Source organism: Trachemys scripta, chromosome 2 (assembly GCF_013100865.1).
Source record: "Trachemys scripta elegans isolate TJP31775 chromosome 2, CAS_Tse_1.0, whole genome shotgun sequence".
NCBI lineage: Eukaryota > Metazoa > Chordata > Testudines > Emydidae > Trachemys > Trachemys scripta.
In genome coordinates this window covers 120,751,440-120,776,708 of record NC_048299.1, presented here as the reverse complement: position 1 = coordinate 120,776,708, position 25,269 = coordinate 120,751,440, and the positions used below count along the sequence as shown (strand labels likewise).

Genomic DNA, 25,269 nt, shown 5'->3' with positions numbered 1-25,269 from the left:
AGCCATAGAGGGCGGGGTGCTGCCATGCAGGGCCCGCGTCCCGCTCTCTGGGGCTCCAGTCCCTCTGGGGCTGCCCTGCCCTGGCTCCTCAGACCCCTGTTGTTATAACCCTATTGTTATAAGTGCGATTAATCGCGATTAATTTTTTTGAATTAATCGCGTGAGTTAACTGCAATTAATTGACATCCCTAGTTAATATATAAATTAACACACAGAAAAACCCACTGTTCAGTGACACTTAAAGTTACTTAGTGACAGTTAAAGTTGTATCGGTACTGAGCCTATCCACGGAAACCTTAATAGTATAGAAATAAGAGGGAAAAGAGAAAAGGCTTCACTTGCACTTTTATGCAAAATCTATCGGTACCTTCCTACTCTCTTGTCCATTGACTTTGAGAGTTATTCTACATTAACATTGCTGAAGTCACCATTCAGGTTTTTCATAAGATATGAATTGGATGAAGCTGAGGTACATATTGCTTTTCAGTGTCTATTAGAAAAGAAAGCATATGCCTTAGCGACAATTGGAGCTGCAGTAAAGAGTTAATCATCAACTATTTTGTTTGTTTCAAACTCCCTTGCCTGATAATAATTCTCAAGGTAGGGGCATGACACAATCAATATGTTTGAATGTAAATTATTTCTGTATGTAAAAATGTAGATCTATTCTGAAGCAAGACTTATGGCTATCACAAAATATAATCTCTTTCATTCTCATCTAATTCTCGCTGTATATCTACTAACTCTGAGTCAGACGATTCAAAGCCTATGCATGGTCTGCCGTTCTCAGCTGCCATTCCAAAGGCATGATCATAGAATATTAGGGTTGGAAGGGACCTCAGGAGGTCATCTAGTTCAACCCCCCCGCTCAAAGCAGGACCAATTCCCAACTAAATCATCCCAGCCAGGGCTTTGTCAAGCCTGACCTTAAAAACCTCTAAGGAAGGAGATTCCATCACCTCCCTAGGTAACCTATTCAGTGTTTCACCACCCTCGTAGTGAAAAAGTTTTTCCTAATATCCAACCTAAACCTCCCCCACTGCAACTTGAGACCATTACTCCTTGTTCTGTCATCTGGTACCACCGAGAACAGTCTAGTTCCATCCTCTTTGGAACCCCCTTTGAGGTAGTGGAAAGCAGTTATCAAATCCCCCCTCTATCTTCTCTTCTGCAAACTAAACAATCCCAGTTGCCTCAACCTCTCCTCATAAGTCATGTGTTCCAGACCCCTAATCATTTTTGTTGCCCTCCGCTGGACTCTCTCCAATTTTTCCACATCCTTCTTGTAGTGTGGGGCCCAAAACTGGACACAGTACTCCAGATGAGGCCTCACCAATGTCGACTAGAAGGGAATGATCATGTCCCTCGATCTGCTGGCAATGCCCCTACTTATTCAGCCCAAAATGCCATTAGCCTTCTTGGCAACAAGGGCAAACTGTCGACTCATATCCAGCTTCTCGTCCACGGTAACCCCTAGGTCCTTTTCTGCAGAACTGCTGCCTAGCCATTCAGTCCCTAGTCTGTAGCAGTGCATGGGATTCTTCCATCCTAAGTGCAAGACTCTGCACTTGTCCTCGTTGAACCTCATCAGGTTTCTTTTGGCCCAATCCTCTAATTTATCTAGGTCCCTCTGTATCCTATCCCTACCCTCCAGCGTATCTACCACTCCTCCCAGTTTAGTGTCATCTGCAAACTTGCTGAGAGTGCAGTCCATGCCATCCTCCAGATCATTAATGAAGATACTGAACAAAACCGGCCCCAGGACCGACACTTGGGGCACTCCGCTTGATACTGGCTGCCAACTAGACATGGAGCCATTGATCACTACCTGTTGAGCCCGACGATCTAGCTAGCTTTCTATCCCCTTTATAGTCCATTCATCCAGCCCATACATCTTTAACTTGCCGGAAAGAATACTGTGGGAGACTGTATCAAAAGCTTTGCTAAAGTCAAGGAAAAACACAACTACTGCTTTCCCCTCATCCACAGAGCCAGTTATCTCCTCATAGAAGGCAATTAGGTTAGTCAGGCATGACATGCCCTTGGTGAATCCATGCATACTGTTCCTGATCACTTTCCTCTCCTCTAAGTGCTTCAGATTTGATTCCTTGAGGACCTGCTCCATGATTTTTCCAGGGACTGAGGTGAGGCTGACTGGCCTGTAGTTCCCCGGATCCTCCTCCTTCCCTCTTTTAAAGATGGGCACTACATTAGCCTTTTTCCAGTCATCCGGAACTTCCCCCGATCGCCAGGAGTTTTCAAAGATAATGGCCAATGGCTCTGCAATCACATCCGCCAACTCCTTTAGCATCCTCGGATGCAGCCCATCCAGCCCCATGGATTTGTGCTCATCCAGCTTTTCTAAATAGTCCCAAACCACTTCTTTCTCCACAGAGGGCTGGTCACCTCCTCCCCATGCTGTGCTGCCCAGTGCAGTAGTCTGGGAGCTGACCTTGTTCGTGACAGAGGCAAAAAAAGCATTGAGTACATTAGCTTTTTCCACATCCTCTGTCACTAGGTTGCCTCCCTCATTCAGTAAGGGGCCCACAATTTCCTTTACTTTCTTCTTGTTGCTAACATAATGATGATCAGAGGGTTCCGATGGCACTGTGACAGTATCCTCCCTTGCCTCAGCTCGGCAGCCACTGGTACCCCAGTCCATGAGCATCGCTGCAGCAAAAGTAGGATCAACCAGCTTGTGGCCATATTGGAGCTTGTGGCCCCAATATTCACCTTCAGAACTGTCTCGCTCAACCCGGGAGGAATCCTCTCTCACCACCACATCCTTTTTTGAGCAGATGTTCAGAACCGGGGTTGGATGTTGTGCCAGTCAGCCCAGCTCTAACAGTACCAATGGATCCAGAGAGGTTCTCCTTGCTGTCCCCAGATGCGGCTGTGTCATCGACATCCTCCCTTCCCCCAAATGACTACCATCAATTTCAGGAGCTGCTCAAGAGAATAGCTAATGCTCTTCAGATCCCTCTCAAGGAGGTGCAGTACAGTCAGAGAGACAAAGCAGAAGCTCCGACTCCAACCATGCAGCAGTGAGAAGGAATTGTCCACCTGGTCCTTTACCACCCTGGGCAAAACCCTGAGGCTATGCAGGAGCACATGGATGGACCAACGGACACTTTGAAAAGCTCCAGTTCGAGGTGCCTGGTGCATGTGCATAACCCTCAGTGGATGCAATAGGGACCATCATTTGAGAAGAGAAAAAAAAAACCACACAACAACAACAACAAAAACTTAGGTTCAATGACTGAAGGGCTTTTGAAAAGTTTCTCTCTTTTGTTTAGCAGACACACTCTAAACAGACACACAAGAATTATGTACAGCTGTGCCCTGCAAATGCTGCCATATTATAGTAATAGGAAAACTATGGCCTTATGAAATGTGTGGGTTTATGCTGACAATCATTTTGAAGGGCTATGAATAAGGCTACGTTTTAGTCACGGGTATTTTTAGTAAAAATCATGAACAGGTCACAAGCAGCAAATAAAAATTCATGGCCCGTAACCTGCCCATGTCTTGTACTATATACCCTGACTAAATCTTGGGAGGAGGGCCTGGGGGTGTCACAGGTGCTTGTGGGGGGCAGCCAGGGGGGCACCATGAGTGCTTGGGAGGGCGACCCAGGGGGCACCGCGGGTGCTCCAGGGGAGCAGCCTGGGAACCTTGCCAGTGCTGGGGGAGGGACCCCTACTGGTGGGGGGGGGGGACAACGCAAACTCCTGCTGCTGCTGGAGGTGGGTGGAAGGGAGGCGGTGGTCCGAGATCCTCAGGTGGCCCCCAGGCTAGCCACACTGGCTGCTGAAGAAGTCATGGAGGTCATAAGAACATAAAAATGGCCACACTGGGTCAGACCAAAGGTCCATCCAGCCCAGTATACTGTATACCAACAGTGGACAATGCCAAGTGCCCCAGAGGGAGTGAACCTAACAGGTAATGATCAAGTGATCTCTCTCCTGCCATCCATCTCCACCCTCTGATAAACAGAAGCTAGGGACACCATTCCTTACCCATCCTGGCTAATAGCCATTAATGGACTTAACCTCCATGAATTTATCCAGTTCTCTTTTAAACCCTGTTATAGTCCTAGCCTTCACAACCTCCTCAGGCAAGGAGTTCCATAGGTGGACTGTGCGCTGTGTGAAGAATAACTTCCTTTTATTTGTTTTAAACCTGCTGCCTATTAATTTCATTTGGTAGCCCCTAGTTCTTATATTATGGGAACAAGTAAATAACTTTTCCTTATTCACTTTCTCCACACCACTCAGGATTTTATATACACCTCTACCCCGATTTAACGCTGTCCTCGGGAGCCAAAAAAATCTTACCGCGTTATAGATGAAACCGTGTTATATCGAATTTGCTTTGATCCACCAGAGTGCACGGCCCTGCCCCCCCCGGAGCACTGCTTTTCCACATTATATCTGAATTCATGTTATATCAGGTCGCGTTATATCGGGGTAGAGGTGTACCTCTATCATATCCCCCCTTAGTGGGGAATCCATGACTTTTGTTAACTCTGTGACAAACTCGCAGTCTTAGCTATGAAATCCCTAGAATATAAGAGACTGAATGACAAACTCTTCAGATTGAAACTAGTCTTTCCAATTTTTTTTTTTTTTACAGAACTGAGTAGAACACAGCTCTGAAGTCTCTGGATCACCTAAAATCCAGCTGGTACTAGAGAAAAATACCCTAATGTCCAGGAAATATTGATCCCTCTCAGAAACATTTCCTTTCCCCCTCAAGCACTTAGAATTCTTCCTGTGCCCAACTGTTGGTTACTTTAAGTAAACCTACTTGTCTGGGCCAACACAGTATTTGAACACGAGAAGATTAAAATATCGATGTATATTTTATTTTAATCTCTATTTTAAATCATTTAGATTAAACAAAATCAAGGTCCTGATCCCTTGGTGCTTTCTGACATAAAAGGAATGTTAAACCCAATGTCTAGATTTGAAATTTGTCTAAGTAGTACAGGTTAACATTGTGCTTTCTGAAAAAGAAAGGAAGGAACTCGAAATAGTCAGGACACTGATTTTATGTTTCATCCAAAACATTTGAAATGAAGATTAAACCACACACACCATCAATATTGATACCATTGTGTTCAAATGTAATGCATATTGCTAAAGTTATAAGATAAAAATTCAAACTATGTTAAAAGACACCAAATATTTTTAAGATATAGTTATGTCTGATTTAGTTTGATTTGCTGTACATTCCTTCTCCTATTAAGATAAAATTTACAGCTATTCAGAAGGTTGTAAAAAAAATTCCCAGAGATTAGAGAGATTTGGTTTGATAGGCAAGATCTTGTTAAATCCACAATCCTTTGTCATTTCAATAAATCATTTCTCAGTAGACTCCGACATACATCTTCCATGCCTCAGTACATATGCAGTGCAAAGCAAACTGTTGGGGGTGGAGGAGAATTTCCATAATCCTTTTATTCAAGTAATTTTCCACACTAGTAAGAAACTGTGCCCTCACTGCAAAACTGTGCTAGGCCTTGCACTTACTTGCATGAATCCATCTAAAACAGAGAGGCATAGACACATGTTATGACACTGCAGTAGCAGCTCCAAATTTAAAGTTGTAATTTATTTCCTGTTATAAACCCAATTTTGACATACCTTTCAGATCCTTCCAAAAAAATATTTTCCAGATGAAATGTATGTGACGGCTTAGAAGAAAGGTTTAATCTTAGGCTCTCAAATAACACCCCTTAGATTAAGCCTAAGAGTATCCTTCAGATAACTAACAGAAGTTTCCAGATCACAGGCCCTGGTTCTCATGGAGGATTTCAATCACCCTGACATCTGCTGGGAGAGCAATACAGCAGCGCACAGACAATCCAGGAAGTTTTTGGAGAGTGCTAGGGACAAGTTCCTGGTGCAAGTGCTGGAGGAACCAACTAGGGGCTGCACTCCTCTTGACCTGCTGCTCGCAAACAGGAAAGAATTGGTAGGGGAAGTAGAAGTGGGTGGCAATCTGGGCAACAGTGACCATGAGATGGTCACGTTCAGGATCCTGACAAAAGGAAAAAAGGAGAGCAGCAGAATACGGACCCTGTACTTCAGAAAAGCAGACTCTGACTCCCTCAGGGAACTGATGGGCAGGATCCCCTGGAAGGCTAATGTGAGAGGGAAAGGAGTTCAGGAGAGCTGGCTGTATTTTAAAGAAGCCTTATTGAGGGCACAGGAACAAACCATACCGATGTGCAGAAAGAATAGCAAATATGGCAGGCAACCTACTTGGCTTAACAGAGAAATCTTTGGTAAGCTTAAGCACAAAAAGGAAGCTTACAAGAAGTGGAAACTTGGACAGATGACTACGGAGGAGTATAAAAATATTGCTTGAGCATGCAGGGGTGTAATCAGAAAGTACAATTGGAGTTGCTGCTAGCAAGGGATGTGAAGGGTACCAAGAAGTGCTTCTACAGGTATGTTAACAACACAAAGAAGGTTAGGGAAAGTGTGGGACCCTTACTGAATGGCGGAGGCAACATAGTGACAGATGATGTGGAGAAAGCGGAAGTGCTCGATGCTTTATTTGCCTTGGTCTTCACACGCCTTGGGCAGCACAGTATGGGGAGGAGGTAAGCAGCCCTCAGTGGTGAAAGAACAGGTTAAGAACTATTTAGAAAAACTGGACATGCACAAGTCCATGGGGCTGGATGCAAAGCATCCAAGGGTGCTGAGGGTGTTGGCTGATGTGATTGCAGAGCTATTGGCCATTATCTTTGAAAACTCGTGACAATCAGGGGAGGTCCCGGATGATTGGAAAAAGGCAAATATAGTGCCCATCTTTAAAAAAGGGAAGAAGGAGAATCCGGGGAACTACAGCCTCATCTCAGTCCCCGGCAAAATCATGGAGCAGGTCCTCAAGGAATCCATTTTGAAGCACTTGGAGGAGAGGAAGGTGATCAGGAACAGTCAACAGGGATTCACCAAGGGCAAGTAATGCCTGACCAGCCTGATTGCCTTCTATGATGAGATAACTGGCTTGGTGGATATGGGGAAAGCAGTGGATGTGATATTCTGTGGGAGACCGTATCAAAAGCTTTGCTAAAGTCAAGGTATAATGTCAGGGTGATTGAAGTCCACCATGAGAACCAGGGCCAGGGATCTGGAAACTTATGTTAGTTGTCCGAAGAAAGCCTCGTCTACCTCATTCTCCTGGTCTGGTGGATATTACAAAACTGGTAAAGAATTTATAAGAATATTTGCAAGCACAGGTGAGTATCACTGCTACTGTAGCTCAGGAGTGTGAGCAAACTAGAATTATATTCTGGAATCTTAGATATCTTGGCCCTTTTATCCTAAACTATTCTGAGAAATAGAAGGAAAAAGCCTTGTCATATAAAAGGTAAGGCTGAGGAACATTGGTGTCATGACCAAGATGTAGAGATCTATGGTAGAGCTGCACAGAGTGAAGTGGCTGAGCTTCATGCTGTTTTATACGAAGGAATGCATGGTTTTTAGTACAGATGCTCCTCTTTTAAAGGATGATTTGATGTTTTTGGTGATGAAGGATTATATTCAGCTTTTAAGGAAGGTTTTGTCTGATAGCGAATATGCCCTCGCAGAGACTAGACCTGCATGGCTATGGTTTCACCAGGAAATGAGACAGAGAAGGAACAGGGACAAGAGTATAGTGAAGTGCTGACCAGATCCAGAGCTCAAGACAGAGAGCAAGCAGATTCTGACACAGAACAGTTCAAGTCAGGACAGTTTGGTTTGCAATAAGACCTGTAATTTTGCTGCCAGAGCAACGGGAATTTCTGTTTTAGGATTTAGAACAGAGTCCTCAAGATCAAGAACAGGGTAGTCTTTGGACCTATGGAGGGCGCAAAACTAGGGGTAAAGTTTAGCAGCACCAAATACCCCTTTCTTTCAAATTTTGAGAGATATTTTTAACAGTGCTGAACAAGGCATGCTGCAATCCACTACTGTTTGTGAAAATACAGAGGCATTTGTACAGAGGCAGAATGGAGTGGATTTCCTAACCTTCTGTGAGTAGCAGCTAGTAAAGAGCAAGGAGAGAATCTACTCTTCAGCCCCCTAGCCTATTTTCTGCAGATGACGTTATTAAACAGCAGTATCTCAAAAGCTAGTAAAAGTCCAGAGGAATTAGATGAGGGACCTCCATCCTGTTCCAGTGTATGTTAAAACATTGGATTTGGTGGCTAAAAAACTTGGTCATTTACAGAAGAGTGATCTAATTATGTTGCATGCTAGAAGAATTGAGAAAACTACTCAAAGGTTTCTGTTGAATGATAGGGATTGTTTAAAGATTTTGCAAAAGACAGTAGATCCTTTGTGGTATGCCCTATGCCCAGACTTTCAGTCAGAAGCTAAGGATTTTGCTGAGACACTGGCTAAATTGGAACAGATTTTATATCCAGGACAGGCAGGAATTGCACAGTTAGCACATCTTAGACAAGAAAAGGATGAGTCTCCTCATGCCTGTCATGAAAGATTACCAGCAGCCTGGGATGGCACTAACATGCACAGAGATGATGGTGTCCTCAATATGTGGATTTATTAATTAATAATGCCTTGCCTGCTATTAAAGAGAAGGTGGATTTGCACGTGAACAAAAAATTCACAGTGACCCAGGAGTTTGCCATTTTATACAAGGCTGAGTGGTTCATTGCCTTGGCAGTTATTAATTCTGCTCTGAATTTCAGCATTTACACTATAGCCAGCAAGGAAATGCAGTGGGTTTTCTTTCACCTTGTTTTTGGCTGTCTAGTGAAGCCGGAGTTTGCCTATTCAGCCCAATGTAGATTACAGGAGAAGTCAGTCTATGGCTTTTTAGGATACATTTTGTTCAATTTCACACACTTAAATCATAAGGAAAAACATTAACCATTTTTTTAAATTTAAGTACCTTTTTATCACATAACTTGTTTTGGTCTGGGTTTTAATTCTGTAAGAGAACTGACTCAGGAAAGGATAAGATATAAAAATAATACAAAACTAAAGGTGCAAAAGCATCCATCCTTCTATGCCCTTAAACAGAAGTTCCTCCTTACTTAGAGAGGGAGACCAAAGGACTTTTGCAGTATTGGCCCTAAACTATTGGCTGAGAAAGTATTGTGCAACTGTTGTATAAAAGAGGATGAACCGTCCAAACAGGCCTGTTTATTAAAAATGGAAGCACCTAAAAGTCCCTTCACAACACCAGCAGTCAAGCAGCTCATGAAGAGATGTTATAAGGTGAAGTTGTAGGAACTGAAGAAACAAATATACCATTGACCCAAGTTTTGTTTGAGACTCTGGACTTCAGAGTTGAGGAGACACCAACCGATTCAAATGGAGGGTTGTACAGAGACAAATTACAGGTATGTTGTATGCAAGAACTTTTAGGGGGCTAGAGGGGACCTGGCTCCTTTGTTCAATTAATTGGACTTTTTTAGATCAATCCCCATACCAAGGCAATTTTTTTTAAAAAAAAGCTGTAAACTGAAGAAGTCTCTTGACACAAATAAAATGTTTTAAAAGAGCACAATAAAAAGTAAAATGATGCCTTACATGTATTTCTTATTTTAAATTTCTCAGCAGCTGAGCCATGGTTCTTCAGAGGTCTTGGAGAATCTGGACACCAACAGTTCTAAAGAAGCAAACGGATTGGGACTGATCTGTTTTTGCCCAGACCCAAAAATCAGATGCTTATTCTAAAGGCCTGTACTATCTAACATTGAGGAAGAAATATGGTATTGAACCTGTGTGAGGCTGTAACTGTAAACTGTTATGCATGCAATTTTATGAGTTGCTGTGCACAGAATCATCAAGCAGTACCTGAGAGAGGAGCAATTTGAGAACTGCCCAAGGTGCATCATAGATGGCCCCGGCCAGATGATGTGAACTGTAAAATCCAAAAATTACTGGTAATTTATGCCTGGAGAATGTTTTAAATATCATCACATTGGGATATGCACTGCAGTGCCTCTGTTTAATCCAGGAACATTAAGCTCAAGGGAGAGAGTTGGTAGACAAAGTGACAGAAGCAGAGGACCAAGATAGAGGTTTAGCTGAAGTAACTGAACTAATGGATACATGTTTAATGTGTAATGTTGAACGTCATCTTCGTTCAGCAAATTACAAAATCCTGTTGAGGAAAAACCCTAAAATTTTGAATGTGATTTAGGAACAAAATGAGGTATGCTGTAAAAATAAAATAAATGTGTCTTTTAAATAAAATGTCAGTTGAAAATGACTGTTAAGCATGTTTTTGGAGCTCCCTGTAAGGGAGCCCTGTGTCATACAAACAGATCGACACACTGCTATGCAACACCTTGGGCCAAGCCAATCAAAGCACAGCCCCCATCAAGCCTACAGCATCAGGGCAGACCTATTGCATTTAAGTAAGCACCACACACCAAGGTGCAAACCGGTATAGAAAAACGTTGTCTGTAAGGGCTACAGGCACCTGCCACACAAAACCATCGTGAGATTTTTTTTTTTTTTAGAGATGGAACATTTCAGAAATGAACCTCCTAAAAAAGAGTCAGATGTCTAAACAAGCCCAAATATGTTTCAACATGTCCAAATCTGACTTTCTTGAAAAAGGTCTTCAGAAATGTTCCATGGCCTCCTACAACAAGCAATACGCTAAACAATCTGTTGCACTTTGTATTAGCTATGACACTGAGTACGTTTCCTGGACTTGAAGAAGAGCTCTGTGTAAGCTTGAAGGCTTGTCTCTCTCACCAACAGTTGTTCCACCCATCCTGGAGGATCCTAGAGCCCAGGCTCCAGTCCAAGTCCGGAAATCTACACGGCAATGAAACAGTCCCACAAACCCGTACCCTATGAACTCGGGTTGACTGGCACAGGCCAGCCCCTGGTTTTTCTTTGCCATGTAGACATATCCTTAGACATAAAATTATTAAAAATTTTATTTAAGTTGTGTCACAGAGATAATTATTTAGTTATGGAAATTAGGTAAACTTAGCAACTTTTTAAAATGTAAAAACATGCTTACATTATTTTTAAAATTTATGATACACCAACTTTATTTAATTTTAATCCTGTGCTTAAAAATTCCTTCATTGCAAAAGATAACAATTTTTTAAAAGAAGGGCGGGGGGGGGGATGCTCCTTCACTAACATTGCTCAATTCTTTAGCAAAAGGCTTTGCTTCTCCACAATTTACAAATGTCAATTTTATTTCACTAGCCTTAAAACATGAATTTTGGTTATTTTGCCTTTAAAAGTTACAAAACTGCTTCAAAGCTCTGTTTTAAAAGTTTATTTGTTAAAATATTTTTAAGTCAAAATCATATTTCTGGTAAAAAGGGTTACTAGCTCTTTTAGTCTTTAAGTTCTTAGAACATTTTGGGTTGTTTTTACACCCTTGATAAACTTTAAAAAGCACTATTTTCTAAAAAAGAAAATAATACTGAGGTATAAAGTTTCAGTGCTAATACAGGAGAGGCAAAAATTGCAGCACTCCTAGTAACATAGCATAATCAAGGGTTCTAAAAATATATTACTTTAAGTAAACAGAATAAGAGACATTGATATAAAGGTTAGACAACTTTCATTAGGGTCTTTCTATCAAGGCTACAGGCTTTATGTAAAAAGAGGTCATTTATTTTCTGATACAACACCAAAAACAAATAAGAATGCCTCCTAAATTTACAAAAAAATTGTTAGTAAAGAAATCTACACACATGCTCCTTTTGATTGCTGTTCTAAAAGTGTGTTTCTTAAAATTTTACTTGGTTTAATAGCATTTAATTATTAAAAAACATTAGGAAAGAAAGAGTGTAGGGGGAAAACAGTATTCATACCGCTGATAAAAAGTGTTAACTGTTTTACATACAGTAGTATTTCTTTTAAGTATTAGAGCGTAGCCGTGTTAGTCTGTATCTACAAAAATAAGGAGTCTGGTGGCACCTTAAAGACTAACAGATTTATTTGGGCATAAGCTTTTGTGAGTAAAAATCTCATCTGAAGAAGTGAGGTTTTTACCCACGAAAGCTTATGCCCAAATAAATCTGTTAATCTTTAAGGTGCCACCAGACTCCTTGTTGTTTTTATTTCTTTTAAGTTAACCTGTGTGCGTTTTGTATCAAGTGTGCAATTTTTAAAGCTTTCTTTACAGATTACAAGTAAATAAGTTTTGGGGGCAGTTTTCCTTTAGGCAAAACTTTAAAAAGAAACCTAACACTAGTTTTTTTAAAAGGCAGGTATTTCCACAAAAATTTTTGTTATGCACAGTGTTTGTATTTTTTAAACACACCAACTGTCAATAGACACACGTTAGTGGTTATGTGGCACATTATGATTGGTTCAGGAAAATGCCTTCTATGACATAGCTATAGAACAGCATTTGACTGGCTCAGCCAAGACTCGAGGCATGGTTTGCCGGAGGCTGGCTAACTTTTGACAGACTTCTTGGTGTTTGACTAGAGTCAGCTGCAGGGGTAGAGTGGTTCTCTCAGTGACACAGCATTTCTTGCAGCTTTAAAACTTTCACTCCCACTTTATTTTTTCCCCTTTCTGTAATAGGCTAAGAGGCTTTTGCTTTTCTCAAATGTTCTACAAGCCTCTCTCACTATCTGGTTAATTTTCTCTAAAAATACATGTTCTATTCTTTATTTCAAAAACCATATCATTATTTTTCAGACTTTATTTCAAAATAACCTAAATGCATATCTGTTTTTCTAAAAAGACTTGTTAATACATGTAAGGACTCTTCTCTTTTTTCCTTTTTTGCAGTTTTAAAACTATCTTTTCTGACATTTTTCCTTTATCACTTTGTGCTAATCCGCTTTATTTTGTAAATTATCTAAAAATACTGTGACAAAATTCCTCCTCTATCTTGGTGGGTCCTGCGCTTATTGGCAGATTTTCTTACCTCAGAGATTCACCATGTGGGTTGGGGAACAGCCCAGAGACCTTCCCCGCTGGGAGAGCCCACAGTCCAGGTCAATTGGGAGGTTTGGGGGGAACCCAGGCCCACCCTCTACTCCAGGTTCCAGCCCAGGGCCCTGTGGACTGCAGCTGTCTATAGTGCCTCCTGTAACAGCAGCATGACAGCTACAACTCCCTGGGCTACTTCCCCATGGCCTCCTCCAAAAACCTTCCTTATTCTCATCACAGGACCTTCCTCCTGGTGTCTGATAACGCTTGTGCTCCTCAGTCCTCCAGCAGCACACCCTCTCAGCTCCTTGCACCTCTTGCTCCCAGCTCCTCACACTCCCACCACAAACTGCTGTGAGCTCCTTTTTAAAACCCAGGTGCCCTGATTAGCCTGCCTTAATTGATTCTAGAAGCTTCTTCTTAATTGGCTCCAGGTGTCCTAATTAGCCTGCCTGCCTTAACTGGTTCTAGCAGGTTCCTGATTACTCTAGTACAGCCTCTGCTCTGGTCACTCAGGGAACAGAAAACTACTAATCCAGTGACCAGTATGTTTGCCCTCTACCAGACTCCTGTACCCCACTGCTCTGGGTCTGTCACAATACCTATAAAATTATTTTTCTCTGAAAGTGTGTAAAAAAACAATTTTCTTCTAACCATAACATGTAAAAATACACACACACAAACAAGCCTAAGGTTCTCCATAAAAATTATAAAATAATTTCTTTTCAAAATGGCCAACCATGCCAAAAGCATACATGTCCACATGAGTCCAGGGGGCAGGACATAAGCCAAAAAGGAGGCATGGAATCCTGCCAAAATTAAATGGTAATGAATGTTATAGAGTTCTTAACTACTCACGTTTTCCAGATGAGAAGCTATTCTTGTAATGCTTCTCTGAACCATCTCCATTTTTTAATATCCTCCATAAAGTGTGGACACAATATTCCAGCAATGGTCTCCCCAGTACTATATACAGAGGTTACATCACGTCCATACTCCTGCTTCAAGTAACCCCGTTAATAAATCCTAATGCTGTGTAGCCATTTTAACACAGTTTGCACTGGGTACTCATGTTCATTTGATTATCTACAATAACCCTTAAATCCTTGTCAGAGGCACTGCTATCCACAGCATAGTCCCCCAACCTGCAAGTGTGACCTTCATTATTTGATGTTACATGTATGATCTTGCATTTAGCTGTAATGCAACACATTTGATCTGCAAGATCTTGGAACATATTTTGAAAGAGAAAGTAGTTAAGGACATAGCAGTAACAGTAATTGGGATAAAATACAACATGGTTTTACAAAATGAAGATCGTGACAGACCAACCTGATCTCTTTCTTTGAGAAAATAACTGATTTTTTTAGACGAAGGAAGTGCAGTAGATCTAATCTACCTGGATTTCTGTAAGGCATTTGATACAGTTTCACATGGGAAAGTATCAGTTGTGTTGAGGAAGATAGGAATTAATATGAGAATTAAAAGGTGAATAGGAACTGTCTGAAGGAAAGACTACAATGGGTCATGCTAAAGGTGAACTGTCAGGTCAGAGGAAGTTATTAGTGAAGTTCCTCAGGGATCAATCTTGGGACCAATCTTATTTCAGATTTTCATTCATGGTCTTGGCACAGAAAGTGAGAGTGTGCTTATAATATTTGTGGATGTTGGAAAGTATTGCCAACACAGAGGAGGACTGGATTATCATACAACAAGATCTGGATGACCTTGAAAGCTGTAGTAATAGAAATGTGATTAAATTTAATAGATCTCTGTACTATTAATATTGAGTATCAATAAGTCTGGAAAGTTCCAGAGAACTGGAAGAAAGCTAATATTGCACCAATATTTTTAAAGGATAAATGGGACACCACAAATCACTATAGCCTCTCAGATTGACATGGATCTTGGGCAAAATAGTGGAATGACAGATACAGGACTCAACTGGTATATTATAGGAAGATGGCAATTAACATGGGGTTAGGTCCAACTAACTTTTTTTTTTTTTTTCAATGAGATTACAAATCTGGTGGGCAAAGGTAATAATGTTGATGTAATATAGTCAGATTTCTGTAAGGCATTTGTACGCACAACATTTTGAGTAAAAGAATAGAACAACATCAAAATGGCATACAATAAATGGATTAAAAACTGGCTAACTGACAGGTCTCAAAATTGGACCAACTTCTGTTGGTGAGAGAGACAATCTTTTGAATTTACACACAGCTCTTCAGAACTGAAGAAGAACCACGAAGAAAGTGATTCAATCACTCAGCTAAAGGATGTGGGTGTTTTTTACTTTGCAGACCTATATTCAATTCATTCAGTTTCCCATATATGTCTGAGACATAGACAAGAAGGCACATCTTCCTTTGGTCACACAGAAAATCAATGAATTCACTCTTTTTGCAGTCCATCTCGTCTCTCAATTCAAAAAATCATCCCAGTACTTTTCCTCTCAAGAGCCAATGAGCTTCAGTGTGAAACAGCAACACCGCATGATAAGACCCCATGTCTTCACGCAGTTTTACAAACAGATTTTCATGAAGAGGCTGAGTTTTAATATAGTTCACAATAGATGAGACCTGGGCAAAACTTCGCCTAGCTCTGAATTCAGAGCTTTAGATGCCACTTGTTCTCTGTGAATTCTGCAGTGAGTCCACACAGTAGATGGAGCAACTTTCTTTACCAAGGTACACAGACCTGATTTGTGGCCTGACATAGACAAAGCTCCATCTGTTCCAAAGCCCACTAATGTGATCACATGGGATGTTTTTGTTTTGCATGTAAGCCATGTAGCACATCGAACATTCCTTATAGCACATCAAACATTCCTTGTACCATCCCGTGTCCGGCAAGAGGGAGAGAAAACAGAATATCTTCGAGAATTGCACCTTCCCATGTGTATTTCACAAAGGCCAGGAAATGTGCATAACGACCCTCAGTGCTCACATCAACTGAAGAGCAACAGCATCCATGTTTTTCAGATGCTCCACCAGTGTGTTTTCCTGGACTGCTCCTATTGCCTCAATTCTTCGCTTCACTATGATGGATAGTGGTATGACCTCAGTTTTCCCACATACTATCTTCATGATATTGATTGCAGCTGGCAAAATCAAAGTTTCTCCAATTGTGTGAGGCTTCTTGGCCTGTGCAATGCAATAACTCACCTCAAATGATGCCTTTTCATCGTGGTCAGAGACTGACATGGCTCTCTTGAATTGCATTCGTTAATGCGAAAGTTTTTCTTTCCAGCACTGGAAAAATGACCTTGGTTTTCCTATGTCATCTTTGTGAAACGTTTCCAAATGTCATTTAAGTTTATTAGGCATCATGCTTTCGCTAGATAACACTGTGTGACATAGCAGACATTTTGGCCTGTCTTTGTTCTTGACAAAAATCACTGGTGAAGTCATATTTAAAGAAAGTCTTGTCTCATTTGTGAGCACATTTCTTGCACTCTTGTTTTTTGTTCATAACTGCATCACTAGATTCACAGCTGGAGATAGAAGCAGATATTCTGTATAAAAATCAGTCCATTGTGCCTCTTATCACAAATGAGAAAGAGGAATTTACTATTCAGAAAATAAGGCCAGTACTTAGTAAGGTCCTGTGCAGTGATACTAGGGCAGCACAGAGACAGTGATTTAAGATGATTCTTTATCGAGTGCCAACAGAGCACTCAGGGTGGCATAAAAGAAGATATGGGCCCTGCTTTAAAGAGCTTAAAAAACACTGCAGATTCACATCTTGGAAAAGTCTAGTACAGGTGCCTACCAGCTCAAGCAGACAGGATGCTCTGTTGATAAGGCTGCTGCATACAGATAAGGATCTTCTGGATTCAAGTCTCTTAGCTGGATGCTTGGGATTACCTTACGTCCGGTTTTTCCCGGACATGTCCGGCTTTTTGGTAATCAAACCCCCGTCTGGGTGGAACTGCCAAAAAGCCGAACATGTCCGGGAAAAGTACCGGCCGGGCACTTCCCCTCCTGGGCTCCAGCTGCTCTGCTCCTCCCCTGACTCTTCGGCTCTGTTTAAGAGCCGAGCTGCCCGAGCGCTCCAGCTTCGAGCAGCCCCCTTGCCACCGGACCCCGAGCCGCCGGCCGGGCACTTCCCCTCCCGGGCTCCAGCTGCTCTGCTCCGGCAGCGCAGGGTCCGGAGGCAAGGGGGCTGCCCGAAGCTGGAGTGCTCGGGCAGCTTGGCTCTTAAACAGAGCCAAAGAGTCAGGGGAGGAGCACAGCAGCCAGAGTCCGGGAGGGGAAGTGCCCTGCCGGGGGCGCAGGGTCCGGAGGCCTGGGGGCTGCCCAAAGCCCGAGCGCTACCGGCTTCACGGTTTGCCGGGCAGCCTCCAGACCCTGCGCCTCCGGCTGGGCGCTTCCCCTCCCGGGCTCCAGCTGTGCTGGGGAAGCGCCGGCCAGGGGCGCAGGGTCTGGAGGCTGCCTGGCAAACTTTGAAGCCGGTAGCGCTCGGGTAGCCCTTTTCGCGTGGCTGGGAGGGAGGAGGGGGAATTAGGGCGGGGACTTTGGGGACGGGGCGGGGAATGGGCGGAGTTGGGGCGGGGTGGGGCAGGGGTGGGAAAGGGGCGGAGCCAGGGCCCGTGGAGTGTCCTCTTTTTTTATTTTTTAAATATGGTAACCCTAGGATGCTTGCACAGTCAGATGTTCCAAAATGCAAAATTGGATCCACAAAAACACCTGCACCCAGCCATTGTGTCCCGACCTGCTCCACAAAAATTGCACCAAGAGGCCACCATTTTACAAAATAGCAGCCTCTGCACAATACATGTGAAACCACGCTCTGTGGAGGCCAGGGCCGGTGCAAGGATATTTTGCACCCTAGGCAAAACTTCCACTTTGCACCCCCCCACACACTCCCAGAGCATTGCTTATTATGAATTTTCAAAAATGAATACAGTGGAGTCACATCTTACGCGGGGGTTCGGTTCTAAGATCAGCGCATAAGAGGAAAATTGCGTATAGTGAAAATTACCATAAAGTACAGTACACACAGTATAAACTAGAACAGGGGTCCTCAACCTACGGCATGCGTGCCAAAGGTGGCATGTGAGCTGATTTTTTTTTTAATGGCAGGCTGCAGGTCCCGGCCACCGCTGAGCCTGCTGCCAGCGTAGGGTTCTGTTCACTCAGCTGCCAGCTGGGGTCCCAGCCGCCAGCCCCACTCAGCCCACTCAGGGCCGGCAGCGGGCTGAGCGGGGCCAGCAGCTGGGACCTCAGCCCTCTGCCAGCCAGGATCCCAGCCGGTGGCTCGGCTCAGCTTCCTGCCGGCCTGGGTGATCGGAACCCCAGGCCAGCAGGGGGCTGAGCAGGGCCGGCGGCCGGGATCCCGGCTGCCAGGAACTGGTGGACGGAACCCCAGACAGTCTGGGATCCCGGCCGCTGGCCCCACTCAGCCCGCTGACGGTTTGGGGTTCCATTCACCCAGGGTGGCAGGAGGCTGAGCGGGGCCCGTGGCCAAGACCCTGGCTGGCAAGGGGCCGGCAGCCAGAACCCCAGATCGTCAGCGGGCTGAGCAGGGCTGGCAGCTGGGACCCCAGACCGACAGTGGGCTGAGCTGCTCAGCCTGCTGCCGTTCTGGGGTTCCGTCCGCCAGCTCCCGACAGCCGGGGTCCCAGCCGCCAGCCCCGTTCAGTCTACTCAGCCCACTGCCAGATGGGGTCCTGGCTGCCAGATCCGCTCAGCATACTGGCGGCCTGGGTGAATGGAACCCCAGCCCAGCAGGAGGCTGAGCAGGGCCGGCAGCCAGGACCCCGACTGGCAAGGGGCCGGCAGCCGGAACCCCAGACTGGCAGCAGGCTGAGCGGAGCCGGCAGCTGCCAGGCGGGGTCCCAGCCGCCAGCTCTGCTCAGCCTCCTGCCGGCCTGGGTGAACGGAACCCCAGGCCGGTGAACGGAACCCCAGACCGTTCACCCAGGCCGGCAGGAGGCTGAGCGGAGCCGGCTGGGACCCCAGCGGGCTGAGCGAGGCTGGCGGCTGGGACCCCGGCTGGCAGGAGCTGGCCCTGCTCAGCCCACTGCCAGCTGAGTGAATGGAACCCCAGGTCGGCAGCAGCCTCAGCGGCAGCCGGGACCCGCAGCCTGCCATTAAAAAAAAAAAATCAGCTCACGTGCCACCTTTAGCATGCGTGCCGTAGATTGGAGGACCCCTGTTCTAGTGTATACTGTGTATACTGTGCTTTATGGTAATTTTCACTATACGCAATTTTCCTCTTACGCGGTGACTTTAGAACCTAGCCCCCCGTAAGATGTGATTCCACGGTAGTGTAAAAAAAAAAATGGGGGCGCCGCTTTTTGGCGCTCCCAAATCTTGGCGCCCTAGGCGGCCGCCTAGTTCGCCTAGTGGTTACACCGGCCCTGGTGGAGGCTGCCATTTTGTATATCATTTCAGGTCATGACCTACAGTTTGGGGACTGCTGCTCCAGTTCAAACAGGAATTCATTCAGAAAGTTCTATGGTTTCTGTTATGTAGATGATCAGAGTGGTCCATTCCAGCCTTATAATTTATTAATCTACGAATCCCTAAACGATGAGGCAGATACTAGATCTTTCTATGTGAACTTGTGGTTTCTATTCATTAACACAAATAATGCCTAGTACATACAGGACAGGTTTAGAAGCAAGATGTTTCTGGTGTTGTTGGGCTTTGTAAAGGAAACTCAAGTATGAAATGATACTAGGATTACAGCCACTTCAGTCACTGTCACATGATATATCGCCTCTATCTGACTGCCCATTTAAGCTGCAAGGTATTGAATATGTCTAGATTACTGGTCTCAGAGTATTTTGTCTAATTCAATATCATACTGGCTCATCAAAACAAAATGGGCAGGCAGAGCTGTGAGCTTGTGCACACTTGGAATAACAATCCAAGCACCAGATCCTAAGATTTTATCACTGTAACACTAACAGTAGGCATATTGAAGGAATAACAATTAAAATGTTATCAATGGAAAACTTAAAAACACCTATGTAAATGTCAGTGCTGTTAAATTGGAGTCTGTCAACCTTGACAATGTTCTATTATTGCAAATAATAGAGTAAACATTTTTTTTATGTTAAGTCACATATTACATTAAAAAAACCCACAACCCTCTACCACTTGAGGTGACTGACAGTAGTAGTAGTAGTAGACTGTTTTTCTTCATATTGAACAGTCGCCACTAGAGGGGGATAAGACATACTTTACCAGTGGAATTTATAGTTAATTGCTTACATCAGACTAATGCTGGGACTCAAAAACCCTTGATTCAATTTCAAGTTCTGGAGAGGAATGTACTCTAGCATTTACAGATCCTTTTGCCCATTCCCTTCCCAGCCATCCTTCTCTGTGCTTGTCCCCCTCTGCCTACTTCTACACTCCTCTACTCCTATTTTCCCCACAGCCTGTCCTGTTCCCCCTTATCCATTTCCCCTCTCCACGCTATAATCCCAGCCTGTCCTTGCCCCATTCTGTTGTTCACCCATCTATACTTGAATCAGGCTGCTTCCTGCTATTCATTCACACTGCCTTGGAGTCAGCAGAGCACTGAAAGCACAGAGGGGAGGGATAGCTCAGTGGTTTGAGCATTGGCCTGCTAAACCCACGGTTGGGAGTTCAATCCTTGAAGGGGCCACTTCAGGATCTGGGGCAAAATCAGTACTTGGTCCTGCTAGTGAAAGCAGGGGGCTGGACTTGATGACCTTCCAGTTCTATGAGATAGGTATATCTCCATTTAAAAAAAAAAAAAAAAGAGCAGCTTCCTATTCTCACTCCTACTGCCCAGAGCCACAGCAGGCCTGGCATCTGGGAAGAGCAACTACTGTAAAGTCCTGCTCAAGGGGTTCTATGGGATAGGACATGCTCAGTGGAGAAAAAGTTCAGACAATTTAGCTACCATACTTTACCAAACCTCTACTGAGCATGTATGAACAACAATTTTCATAGGCTTATAACTCAGTCAAATTTGGTGACAGGTTTCAGAGTGGTAGCTGTGTTAGTCTGTATCAGCAAAAAGAAAGAGGAGTACTTGTGGCACCTTAGAGACTAACACATTTGTTTGAGCATAAGCTTTAGCCCACGAAAGCTTATGCTCAAATAAATGTGTTAGTCTCTAAGGTGCCACAAGTACTTCTCGTTCTTTAGGCAAATTTGGGTAGGTTTTCACAAGGATAGCAAAAGACAGCTCTGTCATTAGAGTGACACCCTGCCAAATTGCAACTCCCTGCTCAAAAGCACAGACGCACTAAAGCTTCTCTATAAAAATGTTGTACATTTTTTTCCAATATTGTCAAAACAATATTTTTCCCTGATCTTGTTCATGGATTACCCAAACCATTTTTTAAATTAGTTTTCAGCTAAAAACTAGCATTGCCAGGTGTCCAGTTTTCAATCAGAGCGTCCGGTCAAAAAGAGAAACAGGCAGCGTCCAGTCAGCACAGTTGACCGGATGCTAAGAGTCCGGTTACCTGCATTAACTGGCCTCCACCACCAGGGAGTGGGAAGAGCAGCAGCTTAGCAGCTGCTGCTCTTCCCACTCCCGAGCCTGACGGAGTGAACTGACTGGCTCCTGGACCGGGCTCCAAGTTGGTATTGGTGCTGTCCGGGGAGGGGGTTAACCTGTCTGCCCCACACACACCCACTGTGCCCCGATTTCCCAAGCCCCCCCCCCACTCCGCTGTGCCCCAATTTCCCCTCTCCAGCCCCTCGCTCCAGGGATTGACCCCTGCCGGGCCCCATTGTGCCCCGATTGGAAGGCAGGCAGGCAGGCTCTGCTTCAGCTCCTCCCAGCCTGACTCTGCAGGCAACAGGTGAGTTCCGGGGGATGGGGGACTGAGCGGCGGGGGCGGAGGTGGAGAGCAAGTGATGGAGTCGGGAAGAGCTTCGGAAGAAGGGGTAGGGCAGGGGATGGTGCCTTGGGGAAAGGGGTGGGGCAGGGGTGTTTGGTTTTCAGGTTTAGAAAGTTGACAACCCTATTAAAAACAAAACAAACAAAAAAAATCACTGTATGGCATTCATACAATAGTTAAAATTTGGACAAGTTAAAAAGTTAAAAGTGACGGAAAACAGAGACTTCTAATGGAAAATGTTTTTTTCTCTTCCAATGAGAAGAGTTCTCCTTCCAAAACATCAGGGACATATGTAAGCATTTTATCACATTCACTACAAAAAAACACAGGGCCGGCTCCAGGCACCAGCCGAGCAAGCAGGTGCTTGGGGCAGCCAAGGGGAAGGGGTCGGGCTGTTCAGTGGCAATTTGGCGGTGGGTCCTTCTCGGAGGGAAGCACCTGCCGCCAAATTCTCGCCGAAGAAGAAAGCGGCGCGGTGGAGCTGCCGCTGATTGCAATTGCGATTGCGGCTTTTTTTTTTATGCCGCTTGGGGCGGCAAAAGCCCTGGAGCCGGTCCTGAACAAACAACATCATCTTTGATGCAGCTATTTCTTTTGCTGATAAATCATTAGTAAGGTGTTAAAAGGCTAACGGGAGGGAAAATAATAAGTGAATATAGCCATCAGCCTCTGCAATTCTGAGGTCAGAGAATAAAGTTTATTCTTTGGAGTTTTGCCAGTTTCACAGATAATAACTACCATTCAGTATTGCAGACCTCATATCTCTAGTGTTTCCCTATAATTTAAAATTAAGATTTTTAGAATTCTGATTATTTGTATGCTTATGTTATATATAAACAATTACTTGGATTTGCTCCAATAGCAACAAATAGAGAGCACAAGGTCGCTAACAAGATTAAGGTTTTACTGATACTTTAAAGATTAATCTTGCCAAACATACCTACAGGCTTCAAATAGAAACATAGCGCTTAGCTTTTCTACTCCTCTTTGAATCCCTCCCTTGACTTCCCATCTGATATCACACCAAATTTAAGCTTCTTATCACCATCTTCAAAGCTCTCTATAACTCTTCCCCTCACAGCTTATTCTCCATTGTCAAACTTCCTGTTATCATTTCTTTTCTCGTGTGCTGGTGCTCCCAGCACAGTCCTTCAGTTTGTCGATTCTCTTACAATCACTTACACCCTGCCCCTACATATCATACAACCTCCATAATCTTATGTACAAGGTCTACAGTAAAGTCCTCTTAAAGACTCAGTTCTTAAAAAGCTAACATATATGAATTGTATATAGAGTGCCTATTGTTATTCCCTTTCACCTGGCTTTATCTGCTTGTTTATACTTAGATCATGAGGTCAATGAAGAAGGACTGCCCTGCTTTGGTGTTGAAATAACATACTTGGTACTGCTGCAAATAAATAATAATAAAATGTTACCGTCCAAAAATTAAAATCTTGACTTTTTTTGGCAGAACAGTGCTCTTTCAGATTTTTTTAAATATCCTTAGACACCCATCCCATAAATTAAAATGCACAATGCATAATCCAGTATAAAGGACTGATCATCCCATCCTGACATAAATATTCACCAGCTAAGTGGAGGAAAACAAAAGAAACCCAAACATCTCCATCCTTCAGCTCACCCCTCCTTAAAAGCTTAGTGGAAAAGATGGGCTTTACAGCATGCCTGGAAGGTAAAAAAAAAAACTGGCTTTGGTGGACCACATAGCAGTGCAAATTTCAAAGTCAATGAACACTGACAGAAAATGCCTTGCCAGCAGCCCCCTCCAGATAAAGGGGGATGCAGCTCAAGTGCCTCCACTGATCTCAACTGCAGAAGTATGGCACACAGAGAGGTGCTTTCTCACGTAACCATGTCCCAAATCATTTGAGGCTTTATATGTTAACTGCAATACTTTGAATTCTATCCAGAAACAGCCAGAAAACCTGCTGCTAGGAAGTTTCCACATAACCCCCAATATACAGAGATTGGCTTAAACTCCTATTTCTTCCAAAACTTTTGGAAGTTGGGGTTAGCGTTATTTTTTGTTTGTTTGTTTTTTAGTATTTACTATTACTATTATAGGTGTACATATTGGGTTCCAGGAAGTGGGCGGGCATAAGCCCTCCCACTGCTAAAGGATCCCCCCCTGCCTAAGGGGAGGATCCACAGGGCCTGGAACTCAAATAATTACGGGGAACAACTAATGTAAAAACAGGGACAGGAGTGCGGTCAAAGGGTCAAAAGAAGGGAACCTGACGGGGACACCGAGCAGAGAACCCCAGACAGCGCCCACTGCTGCTCAAAGGCGTCAAGGGAGCCAGTGGACGCCGCCCAGAGGAACTCTGCCCAGATACATGAACGGACAGAGGATCGGAAACAGGCCCCACAGTCACAGGAACCTCCATCGGCCAACCTCCTCTCCCTGGTTTTATAGATGGCCTGTTTAGCCAGTGCCAAGAGGAAGTTGACCAGGAGGTCCCGTGACTTTGTGGGGCTACGTATAGGGAGTGCATAAATGAGAAGGTGAGGGGAAAAGTGTAACCAAAAACGTAACATAATGTCTGTGAGGAGCCTGTGTAGGGGCTGCAACCTGGCACACTCTAAGTAAACGTGAGCCAGGGTCTCCCTTACGCCGCAGAAAGGACAGGTGTCTGGGACAGGGTTAAACCGCGCCAAGTACACACCCGTGCTCACGGCCCCATGAAGGAGCCGCCAGCTGATATCCCCGATGGGCCTCGGGACCAGAGTGGAATAGAGGCTGGCCCACCGGGGCTTCTCACCCTCGACAAGTGGCAGGAGGTCCCGCCACTTCGTATCGGGGCGGGACACGAGGGTGAGGAAGTGAAGAGTGTGGAGCACGGTCAGGAAACGAACCGGCTGCAAGTCGTGCAGCCGGCTCACGGAGAAGGGGCGGGGGGGCCGGTTGGGTCCACGGGGCAGGGGCCCGATGAAAAGGTCCGGAGGGCCAGGGGTGGAGGGTGGGCGGGGCGTGCCCTCGTGCAGGATCCGGTCGAGGCAAACCCGAGCAGTGGGCAGCAAAGCGACCCTCACTTCCTGAAGTACGCGCCGGGGAGTACAAGGCCTGGAGAGCCCCATGCGCCGAGCGAGAGTCAGGGGATCCAGCCAGTCTCCCCGGTCGTAGTCCAGGAGGTCTCAGACTCTAGTGATTTCGGCCAGGACCAACCTCTGGCGCACCGCGGGGGACTCCGCCACCTGCACACGGAGCTGGGGGTTGTGTAGCAGGGGCTCCGCGAGGAGATCTGCCCCCCCGGTGGCCGCCACGGACCTGGTCACTGAGAACAGTTTCCGGGTCCGGAGGAGGTCCTGGTAGAATACCGGCAGCCCGGAGAGGTCTCGCGGAAGACCTCTCGGATCAAGATAAAAGAGCTGCCGGTCGTATCGGAGCCCTTGGAAGCAGGGGGCCGGGACCAGGGCGTTGAGACGGTACCAGAGCATGGACAGGACTAGTTGATTGAGTACCAGTGCCCTCCCGCGAAGGGAGAGGCACCGGAGTAGTCCTGTCCATTTCCG

General features: G+C 44.8%; 1 protein-coding gene across 1 annotated transcript in view; it reads right to left on the bottom strand.

Annotated features, from left to right (window-relative positions):
- The window catches only part of SLC12A7 (solute carrier family 12 member 7), a 324,374-nt gene that overhangs the window by 180,441 nt on the left and 118,664 nt on the right, over positions 1 to 25,269 (bottom strand). The window lies entirely within an intron of this gene.